Source organism: Lactuca virosa, chromosome 1 (genome assembly GCF_052849685.1).
Source record: "Lactuca virosa cultivar CGN04683 chromosome 1, Lactuca_virosa_CGN04683_v6, whole genome shotgun sequence".
Taxonomy (NCBI): Eukaryota; Viridiplantae; Streptophyta; class Magnoliopsida; order Asterales; family Asteraceae; genus Lactuca; species Lactuca virosa.
The window spans coordinates 16,071,201-16,084,914 of record NC_136426.1 but is presented as its reverse complement, the minus strand read 5'-3'; positions in this window follow the sequence as shown (position 1 = coordinate 16,084,914).

Here is a 13,714-nt window from a genome sequence, read left to right as displayed (position 1 = left end):
GTATGACTCATCTTTTTGATTTAACCATTTCAACAATTCATGACTCCTCTTCTTAGTCATAAGAATGCACTAAGATGACTTTAGAGGACCAATTGTGATATGGTATCTTAATCATTAAGATGATCATAAACATGATACTAAAGTACTCTCCCATCTTTTCAGATTTGAGAAACTTTTATCTTTCTGCCATACTTTGATTCTTCTTATTCGTTCTGTCTCACATTGAAACTTCTCCAATGCTACAGACTTATACTTAAACTTATAAGTATAACCATATTTACTTAACTTAAGTAAATCATGACGAATAGTCTTCTTGATCTTTTGTGGTGGACTTGACCAGTGCACAAGAATGTGTACTCGATCCCTTAGTCCTTTCCTTATTCACATAAGGAATTAGTCTTAATTTTCCAAGCTAAAAGTTCTCATTCATCATACTATACAACTTGCATGATTCCAAGTTTCGGTCCAATTGAACCTTGGGTGATGAGAATCTTTCCTTATTTGGTAATATTAGACACTACCACAACCGAAAGAATCAAATCCATTTTTCCAATATTGCTATCAATGGAATCTTATAAGCAACAACTTTTCACAAATGCCATTGTAAGGATACTTAAAATAAATAAAATCAAAACATTTTTCTTTTATTTTAAAACTTTGCGGAAAAACTTATCGTTACAATCCATATGAAAACCTTGTTGTTATCTATTCCTAAGCAATATAAATATCATAACTCTTAAGTAATAGCCCAAAATTTTGATCATCGAACCATGCGATTGAAATCCATCTTCGCGATCAGAATCAGCATGTACTTAATAGAGTTAGACAATGGACTTTACCTGAAGTAGAGCCAAACTTATTGACTTTAACATCCTTACGTAAATTTGGCAGCTTCGTAACCAATGCCCCTTCCTTTGGTAATAGTTACCTATGGACCCTTGATAATGTGACTATCTCAAACTTCGCCTCTCTCTTTACCATTAGGTCAACCGAGTTGACTATGGCCGATCACTTTCCATTGGGAAGAGAGAGCTTTGCTGGATATCCAATGTCATCATTGTCAATGTCCATAGCGTTTTAGGAAGTTGATCTTAGCAAATAGATAAGATCATTAAGGGTCTTGTCTTAGTCTGTTTCATAGGATTCCCAAAAGAACTCACTATGTGACTTAGAAAGTAGTTGAGCCACCAACTTTCTCAAGACTTTGACACCCAACTCTCCCGGCTTGTCAATATGTGACTACATCTCCAAGATGTGATCACACCTAGACCTTGCCTTGCCAATAGGGCTTGAGTGACCTTAAACTTTTTAGGAACTTGTGGGTTAGGGAGAATAATTGGAGGAGGTGAAAGAAGTATGATATCCATGGGACCTCATCTTCATTTAGGAAAGCTTGTTTCAAGAGATTTGGGAAGATCATAAATGTCTAGACCAAACATCTTTTTGGGAGATATTCAAGATAGTTGATTTAAAGTCCTTAATATGACACCCAATATGAAATATTAAGGCTAGGACCCAACAAACTATTTTATAACTTAGAAGAGGGATGCCGTAATCCAAGCTATAAAATATTTGAAGGTAGGTGAATGACGATTCACCAATTTCCACCATGAAAAACGAAATAATTTATTAGGTTTTAATTGGATTTGAAAGTCCTAGATCTTTGAGATTCATTGAACTGTTCAAAGGCATGTTTCAATCTCAAGTGTGCCCTTCAGGTTTTGTGACTGGGATGCCGAGGATCACAAAACAAGGTGTGAATAACCATGCAAATATACTTGGTACCCTTAATATTTACCCCTTAATCAGTGTGCCGGTTAACCACAGACGCTCCACCGATACTATGATAAATATTAAGTTACCCTTTGCCTACCTTGTTAAGTCCAAGTTAGTGTGCCGGTTAACCACACACGCTCCACTAACGACTTAAGCAAAGTGCAAAATGTAATTTCATGGGTTAGCACCAAATTCACATTTTCCTAAGTAACTAAGATTGGGTATTAATAAGAGTTTAGTTACTTAGTATTTATCATTAATACTTTTAATGAAAGGAGAATTATAGTCCTTGTCCTACCCGTTCGGCTAACGACCCTCCACCAGTCAAGGAAGCGGTGGGTGAGAGTGGACACCCATTAAACTGCCATTTTATAGGCAGTAACCTTATACCCCCCTTATAGACCGGCTTCGTGAATGAGGCCTACTAACGGTAAGACTGACTTTACTCTTATACATATATATAAATATTATTAACTTATAATATTATAAAGTATAAGGGTTGAATTTTAACTTTTAAAATTCTAAGGGCTAACTTGGAATTAAAGTATTCATAAGTGAAAACTTTTCAAATTCCAAAACTTGAGGGCAAGTTTTGAAACTATTCAAAACTAATTAATTCCATAACTTATGAGTTTAAAGTAGTTTTAATTAAAAAAAAAACTCTTCAAGTTCCATAACTTGAGGACAAGTTATGGAAGACTTTAAACTAATTAATAAAAAAAATAACTTTTTTTTATTGTAACTTATGGAACTAATTAAGGTTACACTTTTTTTTTAATTTAATGAAGAGACTCTTGAACCTCCATAACTTGAGGACAAGTTACGGAGTCATAAAACCATTTAATTAGAACTAGACTCTTCATTTTGTAACCTTTGCCAACTTTTATGAGTTTTATGATTCTTAAATGTGACTTTTCATATAACTTGAGGACAAGTTACAAAAACACACTTTGGAATCAACTCTTAGATTAAAATGGATTGAAAACAACTATTTCACACAACTTTTCTATTAATCTAAGAACCTCATAAGAACAAGATAATTCAAATCATCAATCTTCAAGAAATTAGCATGAACATACAAACTAATACAAATCTTGAAATTATGACAATTATCTTAGAAATTGGATTAGCATGAACATTACCACATCAAAAACAAGTTTATAAGTCCAAAAACATCTTAGGGTAATGTTCCTAGTCCAATTACAGCCAAAACAATCGAATATATGCATCCAACTCGATTTTTCAGCTACTTTTGCAAGTATAACAAGAAAACAAGCCTAGGCTCTGATACCACTGTTGGGTTATGAGCATTCTAACACTCCTAAGTGTACATGCAACCCTAAATACCTTGGATCTATGTTTTCTCTATTATACATACAATTATGAACATCCAAGGTATTATCCTAATCTATCATACAAAATAATAAATATAACAAGATAGAATACATACCTCTTTGATGTAGAATGTCTTCATGAAGCTTGAGTGCCTAGTGCCCCAAGTGTGACACCTCAAATGGTTCACACAACACCAAATACACTTGAAATAACTTGAGAGAAACTTGAACACTCCTTGAAATTGTCTTGCCCTCACACTCACACATTAGTGCACGATTTCTTGAGCCATGAGATTCTTTTATATGGTGGCTATTAGGGTTACACCATGTAACTCATAACTTTACCCATTCCTTATGCTCCATGGATTTTAACCTCCATGGAGTATCCATGGGTCACCCCATGGACTTAGTCCAACATAAGGAATCTTGGATCACAAGCCCACATATATAAGAATGAATGATTTACACAATCAACCCATATATTTAATTAGTCTCCTTTTGATCACTTAATTAATTCCAAATTAATTCTTGATCAATACTAATTAAATAACCTTATTAATATATTAGAACTTATAATATATTAACCAACCTTAAGTGTTATTTCTCTCATTATAGTCTATCCAAATGCATGATGCCATGCAACCCAAATGGACCATGCAGGGTCGGGTCAAGTCTTACCAATTCTAGTTATGGACTTAGACATTAATCCAACACATACAACAACAGTCATCACTCCAGTATTAGGATGCCTCCCTTTGAGCTTTTATACGGGAGGAGGTGTCAGACTCCCATCTGTTGGGGTGAGGTCGGGGAGAGAGTGATGGGGAGCACTAAGATAGTGCTCAAGACGAAAGAGCAAATCTAGTAGGTTAGACAGAGGTTGCTAATGGCCCAGAGTCGTTAGAAGAGTTACGCAGATCGGAGACGTTCCGAGCTAGATTTCTAGGTTGGAGATTTTGTCCTCCTGAAGGTATCCCCATGGAAAGGGATGATACGATTCAGGAAGCGGGGAAAACTGGGTCCTAGATACATTGGTCCTTTCAGAGTGATAGCTTGAGTAGGTAAGGTAGCATATTGGTTAGAGCTGCCTGCAGAGTTGATCCAGATTCATGACACCTTCCATGTATCCCAGCTGATGAAGTGTGTAGTCGACGAGATGGCAGTGGTCCCTTTGGAGGACATTCAGGTTGATGATCGCCTGAACTACATTGAGAAGCCGGTTGCGATTTTGGATAAAAAGGTGAAGATCTTGAGAAACAAAGAGGTTCCCTTGGTTAAGGTTCAGTGGCAGAATCGGAGGGGATCCGAGTGGACTTGGGAGCCGGAGTCTGAGATGCGTGAGCAGTACCCAAATTTGTTTCCAGAGAATGAATTCGAGGGCGAAGTCTGATTCTAGTGGGGGCGAATTGTAACATCATGACTCCCAGGGATACATTTAAATTTCTATTATATTCATATTGAGAGGGTAACTCGATGAGTTGGAGGCCTTAACTTGTCGAGTAGAGACTGAGATTGGCCGTATGATTTTTAGAACCAACTCGATGAGTTGGTGGACTCAACTCGACGAGTTGGAGCTGAGTGAGAAAACCCTAATTTTTAGGGTTTTCACCCTATTTAAAGGACCTTAAGTCCTTTACCCCGCCTCCCTCATCACCTTATCACCCAGATACAAACCCTAATCGAGTTACCTTCCATCTTGAGAGTGTGTTAAGGCTAAGAGTGTGTGTTTTGGTGCATTCCTTGAAGAGTGAAGAGCTTGGAACAAAAAGAAGTCTTTATATCCGACATCCATTCAGTTGTAGCAGCCATTTGAAGGTAAAAAGCTATTACCTTGATCACTTGTTCATTAGATCACTCCATTAGAGAGTTTATGGCCATTTCTAGCTTCTTCTTGAGTCATTATTGGTTTTGAGCATGCTTTGAAGCTAAAGACTCAAGCTTTATCAAGCTTTGGCCAATCTTCATGCCTTAAACCCCTTGTTGAGCCTTGTTTTGGGCAAAGTTATCCCTTAAATCCCATGCATGGACGTAAAGCTTGCAGCTTTATGTGGTATCTCAACCCTAGAAGACTAGATCTAGAGTTTGGGGCCTTAGTCTCGCTTAAAAGCGTCTGAATGAGAGAAGGAGCCGAAGAAACTCGACGAGTTGGTTAGGGTTTTCCCCGATATTCTGGACACTGTGCAAATTCGACGAGTTAGTGAGACAACTCGGCGAGTTGACACGAATTTTCCTGATTTTCTGAGAACAGAAGGAACTCGACGAGTCACATTGATGCACTCGACGAGTTGAGTCAACATGGACTGTTGAATTGAGTGTTGACTTCCGTTGACTTTTTAGGGTTTGGTCAAATTGTGGACTTTGGAGACCATGGAGGGGTAAAATGGCCTTTCACCCTTTTTGAGATTTAGTAAAGGAGTTAGCTTAACATCTTTGGAGTTGTTAATGCAAATTGTTGATTAGAGATGATTGTGATATATGTAGGGAAAGTCTAGACCGATAGTTTGAGTACGAGACATACTTGCTTCACTTACGAGGTGAGTATTCTCACTATACTTACCTGAGTGGTAATTACTATGCGACCGGAGGGTCTTATCTGTGTTATTGATTGGAGGGTCTTATGTGCTTATACTAAGATATGTGATATTATGTATTCTGTCTTTGTGATTTATGCTGTATATTATTCTGTGCTTTTATAGAGATAGGACCAGAGGGTCGAAACCGAGTTGTGATACCGGAGGGTCCTCACTGAGATATAGGACCGAAGGGTCCAACCCGAGCGATGAGACTGGAGGGTCTTCACTGAGACACATGACCGAAGGTTCCTTATCGAGATATAGCCATGAGAGGCTAATTGTTTGTGTGTGGTATTTTGGGGAACTCACTAAGGTCTATGCTTACAGTGTTGTTGTAGCGTCCCAAATTTCCAAATAAAGTTTTCATTCTTAATTAATCCAAACATTCCTATAATATATGAAATCTCAATGACAAATTGTTTTTCCAAAATCCATAACATCAACATTTTATTTCAAATATCAAAGTGTCCCCAAATAAAATGTCGGAGAGTGCATGTCGCGCCATCAAACCTTGCCCTTGTCCTTAGGCTCCGAAGTACCTGAAACAAATCAACAAACTGTAAGATAATGCTTATTGAGTTCCCCATAGCATACCCACACAATCCACATAATCACATAATCCATAACAACTATACAAGCTACGTAACCCACATAAGCCATGCATACAAACATATAAGGATGTCGTGGGCTCCTCCCAGGGTCTTACACCTATATGCCATAGGCTCCCCCACATGGTCTTTACTTAGGAATGCCATGGGATCCCCCACATGGTCTTATATCCAATTTCCACCGGCTCCCCCGGGGTCTTCCATGCAAATAACACAAAGTCAACTAGCATATCATATATCACATAAATATCTATGATACTACATAACTCATACATAATCCTATAAGGATGTCGTGGACTCCTTCCAGGGTCTTACTCCTATGTGCCATTGGCTCCCCCACATGGTCTTAACTACTTGCCATGGTCTCCCCCACTTGGTCTTTACCTAGAATGCCATGGGCTCCCCCACATGGTCTTATATCCAACTGCCACGGGCTCCCCCCGGGGTCTTACAATATCTAGTCAATAAGTACTAGCATATTCTCATATACATGCATACCAGACATAACAGTAGTGAATACACAATAGACACTACATCTAACTAAATGGGCCGGCCTTGGTGCCTTCGACCCATTGGTATGGTGAGGAGACTCACCTCTGTCTGTTGAATCTGAAAGCTGCTCTCCTAACAGTCTGTAACCACCCATGCTGAACAATAATACTATTCACTTAAGGTTAGGGTTGAGTATAATCCAATTAAAGAACCCAAGCCCCAAGTCTTTTAATAATGGCCCAAAAGTCTCCCATTATTAATGGGCCCAAAGTCAATGTAAAAAATCATTAATGGGCCTCAAGGCCCAATAAAGCCCAACCATAGCAATCATGGCCCAAAACAGATAAATTGGCCCACTAACTCAACACATGACCATTCCCAATGACTGATTAAGGCCCAAAGGGATTACAAGCCCAAAACGAGTCTAAGTCCATCTGAATGCGTACGCCCTGCGTACCACTCCTGCATGCTTAGCTTACTGAGTCCCTGAGATGTACACGCTGCGTACACTATGCTACACCCAACGTACAAACATATTAAGCACATTTTCCATTAAGTGATTAATACTTGATGTTCCAACGTCCAATCTTTAGATCTGAGTTCATTAAGATGTCCTAAGGCATAAAGTTGGCAACTTTATGCCTTTGCATGTTCCATATGCTCCCAACAACCTATTAAGACCTTTCCAAGAGTCTTAATCCATGCATGAGGTCAAAACATCCATCAAGACTCCATTTTTATGCTATGAATGGACCAAAGGACTTCAGATCTATCCTCCCTAAGCTATGAAGTTGCTCAAACTCTCAAGAGGTGGTCCAAGAACACAAAAATGGACTAAAGAGAAAACCCTAACTCTAGAAATGAAAATGATGACCAAGGTGAAAGCTTTTTACCTCCTCAAGCTTCCTAAGCTGATAAAAATGTAAGATCCAGGAGCTCTTCCACGTTCAAGCTTATTTCCTCCTCTTCCTTGTAGCTAACACACCAAAAGAACGGTGTTTAAACACTCACAAGCTCAAGAACACACACTCTAATGATTGTAGGGTTTTCAGGGACGTTTGAGGGTGAAGGAGGCTAGTTAGGGTGAGGATCAAATGAGATAAGGATGCTTATATAGGTCTTAAGTCCGGAAATTAGGGTTTGTTCCTCTGTCGCGTACTCCCGTCGTACCTATATGTACGCCCCGCGTACGTGAAACTCCTCCGCGATCCTTCCTCCATGGTACGCTAAGGGTACGCTCATCGTACTAAAAGGAACCATTTTTGCCAACTAAATTATTTAAAGGGGTTTAAATGGTTTACCTGATTTGGAGTGTTACAATTGTGTGAAATGTGTTTTAGGTAAATCCCAGGATCGCGGGAAGGCGCCGACATGATTGTACACACCAACTCGTTGATTTATGTTTTGAGGATTCTGGGATATGTGACAAACATTTTTATGTTCGTGTTTTGAATCATTTATAAATTGAGTATGAGAGATGTTAAACTGTGTTTTATGTGGAATCAAAAATGAAAAATTTATTTGAAAATTTAGAGTGTTACACAACAACGAACTATCCCGTTCTTTATATACAATGTGTACGTTAGGATCTAAAAGATTGTCCAACGGTGCTGGTTGTTGCCATGTAGCATTTTTCCTCTTCATTTGTATCCATGGCGACTTATACCATATGGACATAACTTTTAGGCATTTAGAACGCCTAAGAGGTGCTGGCGACGGTGTTTTGTATTCATCCCGCGAAATCTATTTTACATCCGACGACTGAATAACTGGAGACGACTGCTCAGGGCCGACATGCAGGGACTGTGCAGGGCCCTCATTCAACGGCTTTTCGGGGGTGCTTAAGCTATAATCATGATCCCATAAGTCATTGTCATTGTAGTATCCCTATATGGTTCAATAATGTGTACTTGTAAACGATGCAAAAACATAACGACCATAAATGATGAAATAATTAAAAATGTACCTCCATCCCCTTCGAGGTACCAACATTGTCTACGGGAGTCTTATTGATAAGTTTTAGAACCATGGCTAAAGTAGCCTCATGGTCAGCTAAGCGCTCCTCCTGAAACCGCAACTGCTCACGACATTTACAGATCTCATTTTTCAATTAACCGACCTCATTCTGCAACTCACTAATAATTTGATTCTTATCAGTTGATGGGTAAGCGGCCGACGTGGTGGTGGTGGCGGGTGAGATGGTTCATCTATTTGTGCCTTCTTTTCTCGAGGCTCATGGGTAGGGGAGTTTTCAGGTGATGGTGTTAGGGAAGGTGCCCTGTGAACTTTAGTGTCGGGAATATCAGGGCGATCAATCCACATTGAGCTAACAATCCATCATTTAACACGCATCTCATCTTCCGTCGGCTCCAACCTCTGAACGAGTCTATTACCCTGATAACAAAATTATAAAATTAAAAATAAACATAAATTATAAAATAAATCAATATTTAAATAATAAAGTAACCATACGTCGTCGATTTGTAAAAAATGGTTGCAGTGAGTCTTTTATAACGGCCTCAGTTTTGACCATGGAACAGCCTGAGGGATCATATTCTGTTGTCGGGTGCCAAATAAACTGGTCACCAGAAAAGTCTCAAGAATCCATATCTGAATGTTAGCAAACAAATAAATAAAAAATAGTTAGAATGTTAGCAAACAAAAATAAATAATAATTTTTTCATTATATACTTACCTTAAAAGCATATAAAAATACCTGTAGGGTGTAGGTCAATTTTTGAGATTCGTTCTCTTTCGGTTCTTCTGGATGTATAAGCTTCTCAACCTTATTGAATACAATATATAGTTATTTGAACAATTGATCCCAAATTATCATCCCCCATGGATATCTGTCACATACAAAATTAGTTAACAATTTAATTTCTAAAAAATATTAGTAACGATAGGTAATTTAATTAACCCGTAATTATAAAATAGATGACATTATACCTGTTGAATTCATCAAGGTTGGGTAGCAAAGCGAAATACTCTTCTATAACATGTATAGAAGACATACACGGACTGCATCCTCGTCCGATAACTCATTAAGTGAATATTTAAACACATCCGTAACATGCTGTAATTTGACCGAGACATTCGTCGAGACCATAGGAAAGGCACAAGAATGGAAGGCGGCGCCAGATGCAGAAGCAGGAAAATAGTCACCAAACCGGAAGCCGGTGATGAGACAAAATTCTTTCTTCCCGAAAGACAGCTCGTAACCCCCAATCTCAAAAACCATTTCATCTACTTGGCTTCGGGGGTTGGTGACAAATTCAGGGAAAGAGACGTAATGTAGAAGAAAAGGATCCCCATCTACATTAGGAATGTCTAACCACCTCCCGAAACATGTATTCTGGAACATAGTCTCGCATTCAGGTTTGTTTCTGAATGCCGCAAGAATTTTCCCGCCCATTTTGGATCTACACGAGAGTTTAATGGATCCATCAATAATCATGTCATGATGCACAAATAAAAAAGGTGTTAGCACTTCATTCTAAAATGTAAATGACCAATATTTCTAAATAGTTCCAGACCTGTTCTTCATGTTCCGGACAAGTTCATCGTGTCCCGAAATGGTTCTTCGAGTTCCTGAGGCTTCCAGAATGAAATTTTAAGATCCGGAACACGAAATTTCGATTTAAATTTAAAATAACTAAACATCTAAAGTATTTTTCAGTTGGTCCTACAACAATGACATCTTTAATTTAAACTTTAGAACGTTTTCAGTTCATTCAGGAGGTGGTCTACTACATCCGAAATAGTAAGTAATAGTAGAAAAATAGAAACCTTAAACAAAAATAGAGAAAACGAAGAACATACCCATAAAATAACGGGGTCGTAGTGCTCGTCTTCCATTTCGGAGATGGGAGTTGCGTGTCGGAATCGAGTCGGAACGTCATAATCTAGTCGGAACGTCGGAACCAGGATGTGTCTTTCCGGAATGAAGTTTTCGCCTCAAATTATATTGCGGATTTTGGATTTCAAAAGCCCAGTCCGGAACAGACACGGTTGCACCGGAATAGGCATTCCGGATCCAATGAAATGGGATGGGCCGCCCAAAAAATAATCTGGAATTCGTCCCGAAACGACCCATTCTGAAGTAAGTGGTTATTTTGCAAAAAAAATTATATTTCAAAAAACCCAAAAAAATGGTTAGATTACTCAATTTTCCATATTTTCATGTTTAATTTTGGCAACTATGTATACCACAAATATGAAACTGTATGAGAAAAGAAATTTATAAACTCATCATGTTGAAACTATTGTTAAAATTTACTTATAAACTTAGGAATAACACTAGTAATCACTATCTATTATCACAATGACTTTTTCAATTACAATTTGCTTTTCATATACTCAAAAGTCATAAGAGCCAAGTACCATTCATGTTATAAATTTTTCAAAATGTGAATAAGAAATTTTGAATATTTAGAATCTCTTTATAATAAATTGAAAATTAAATTTATTCAACATCAATCCATGATTATATGAGTTAGTTTATATACAAATCAGTACCGCGGTTACCTAACGGGTAGCGGTTCCAAAAAATGAGAACTGGAGCCGGAACCGCTTAAGGTGGTTCCGATTCCGGAAGCGGCGGTTCAGGTTCCAAAAGCGGGTACCATGTTTTGTTGCTCACCCCTAGTTAGGAAGGCTAGTTCCATTTTAGAAATCTAGTCCATAACCACAATTTGATTCTCTTTCTCGTTAAACGATGTTGGTTTGCAACTCATAAAGTCCTTATACTTGCGTATGCTTCTGACACCATTGTTATTTTTGACTTCAGTTCCTTCTGTAGGAGGTGGCCCTTGATTACTTTTAGAGTCATTGTTTCCTTCCTGAACTGTTGTTGCATGAGTATGAATTGGTCCATCATTAACTGGATCAATGAGTATTGGCTCGCTGATCATTAGTTCATTGATCACCGATATTTTGCCTCTAGCGTTTGCTAGTTCCTGATCCAGAAGTTCCCTAAACTCACTTCGTTGCTGATCTAGCATGGTTTGCATCATCAACCAAACTTCTTCTATGGTGAAAGGAGCAACTCTAGCTCCGACGTTTTGAGGTGTTGGACCTCCATCGTTATTGACGACTCTACCGCTCATTGTGATCGTTATATCGTTCTATAATCGTAGATATGAGTAATTTATAATGGTAGTAATTTACTTAATAAGCACATATATATTCAACACATAGTAGCAATTAAAGCATCTTCCTATAATATGCTAGTGTTTGTTTCCAGATTATAACAACTTAGGTATTTATCCTAAGGTATGCTATCACACACCTCGCCATTTACGCTTAGCTTCTAAGTTTAAGTCTATATATTATCAAAAATTCATAGTTCGCTTAAACTAATGCTCTGATACCAACTATGACATCACCCATTTTTCAGAACTAATTAAACCTTCTTTCTTTACGCTTTTAAAACATCATTTGTCTTTATTGCGGAAAATCCCAATTAAATAAAACATTTTGAGATTGAAAATATTGTTTCAAAATTACACAACATTAAGGATGTCATAATTAAATATCCAACATAGGTTACAACATAAATACATAAGGTCCTGAATACTATTACATGCTTTTCTATTATTTCACTCGACATCCTACTTAATTTCCAGTAGCCTTAGTTCCGCTACATGTGATGCATATAAATTGAGTGGGCCAAGTTTGGGAACCTGGTGAGATACATAGGGTTTTCAAGGCCACAACAATTTTAAGATATTAAATCATATTATTAATCCTGCAAAAATAAACAATTTCAACAATATAGATATATGAATCCAACGTAAATATCTATAATACCTTCTACCTGGACATACTCAACCTAATTGATTCTCATAAATCCTAGTTCAACGATTATCTGGAAGAATCACATGGCCAGATAAATCGTTTGAGCAATTGTTTGACTACACATTTAGGTGAGCCCCTGGCTATTGTAAGTCTTTTAAAGGCAATCAATGTTCAAAGTATTTGATAAATATGATATCCTATTTTATCTACGTATGTAGGTTATAAGTCATCGCTAGCAAAACAATTCACAAGAACGTCTAGAATAATCAAGTGTTGTCATCTCACTCTGGAAGATGATCCATACATGTCTGTTAGTTGTCTGATCTGGACCTGCCAATACTGACTATCCAAAAAGAGGACTACTACACTTCACTTTCAATCTCATACGTTACCCAGCTATGAGACTATTCAACTATTCAACTTAGTTCGATCTAAATATCCTTTATAAGTCTTAGTTTAAATTTAACAAGACTATAGTAAAAGAAAATAGACTTCAAATAATGTTTTCTGATTTCATAATACTTATTATAACTTAGTAGATAAAATGAGCACAAAAATACATATATTAAAAAATTAACATATAATCAATCCTTCAAATGATAAATACTTCCAATAAATAATTTTATTATAATTATGCACTTGAAAGTAACTATGCACTCACCTGTTAAATGTGAAAGACTTTAAGTTAAATATGTGCTCCAAATATGCTTCAACTTTTTCTTTTAAAAAGAACCTAGATAAAATATTACTACGTTCAGTCATCATTTATATTATTCGCGCTTATAATTTTTGTTTCTTAGATTTACAAGGAAAGCCGTTGATACTTGCTAGGATCTCCGACATAAAACCTTGGGAGGTGATAATGATCACCTTCCTTGTTAATTTGTATTAGTTGAAAGATGAGTTACAGATGAAATGATGAAGATACGAGAAGTATTGCAGTGAGTCTAGGTGTGTGTTGTGTGTGAAATACATGTGAATTTATAGTTTAATCTAAGTAACAATAAGTATGATATTCCCGGGATCCTCTCGAATAAAAATGATCACATTGGTTTGGCTTGGTATTCCGGGGTCTTTTGCCCGATTGAAGTGTTTCTTCGTTGAGAATGAGTCTTATGTTGACTAATTCTGC